At 36.2% G+C, this 983-nt stretch overlaps 1 protein-coding gene across 1 annotated transcript in view; it reads left to right on the top strand.

The window, feature by feature from the left end:
• Positions 1-983, top strand: part of LOC119593722 (transcription elongation factor S-II-like) — a gene marked incomplete in the record, with an annotated part of 13827 nt that overhangs the window by 386 nt on the left and 12458 nt on the right.

Here is a 983-nt window from a genome sequence, read left to right as displayed (position 1 = left end):
TTTATTTGTGTGCCAAGCAAGGGTTTGAGAAAGGCGATGCAGAGCGCTGAGCACTCGTGATTGGCAATGGTTGTTTGGACAAGAAAATGCCCTTTGGAGTTGCCAGGGCTATGCCATGCAGAGAGATGTTGATGATTTCCTATGAAATAAGATGAAAATAAAGAAAAAAAAAAACATTTTTTGATGTAATAATATTTGCGTGGAGGCAAAAAATCCCAAAACAATAGTATTGATGATTAATTTTGAATATTGAACAACATTCATACAAATCATACCAAAAAGGTGTTTCAAAGTAATTTTGGTTTACAACTGTGAGGACATATGGTACAAACAACTGTCAGTATCCAGCAAATGATATCAATATCTGTAAATATTCAGACTAGGATAATAATGAAAATAATTCCACAATTTTGTGCATGTGTAGCCAGTTACGCAAGGGCAGAGGAAAAGCAACCTCCACCATGTATATTCTTGCAAAATAGTTTGTTGACCTTGACAGGCAAATGAACAATCAGCCTAAGCCATATCTTGCCAAATATATGTTCTGTAGGATTGTTGGCCCATGAAGGAGTCTGAAGCACAGAGAATGTGGTGTCAGGTCATGCAGTCCTGGACTTTCCTTTCTGGTTAAAACCGGTAAAAATTGGTCAAATTTGGTACTGATGGCTTCCTCATAACTTTTGAGCTGTGGAAGTTTTGGGAGTTTTAGGCTGTTCATAATGTTCATTGGGTCTGTCATTTATTATTGCTATAATTGATTAGTAGGTATCAATAAGAATTCATGTTTTTTTTGGACATAAATGCATAGATACTACTTAAATTAACCCTGAAATTTCCCTGGGAACCTCATACCTTCCCCACAGAATGGAATTAGTATCAGTTATTGTTCTTTAGCATTGGCTGAAGTCAATTCATGTCAGACTAATTGTAAGTAGACCAATGAGGAACTTGTATTTCCCTTTGTTGTTCTAGTTGTTTCTGTG

The sequence above is a fragment of the Penaeus monodon genome, chromosome 32 (assembly GCF_015228065.2).
Source record: "Penaeus monodon isolate SGIC_2016 chromosome 32, NSTDA_Pmon_1, whole genome shotgun sequence".
Classification (NCBI taxonomy): Eukaryota; Metazoa; Arthropoda; class Malacostraca; order Decapoda; family Penaeidae; genus Penaeus; species Penaeus monodon.
Note: the sequence above shows the minus strand (reverse complement) of the source record. Positions and strands in the feature narration are given on the sequence as shown.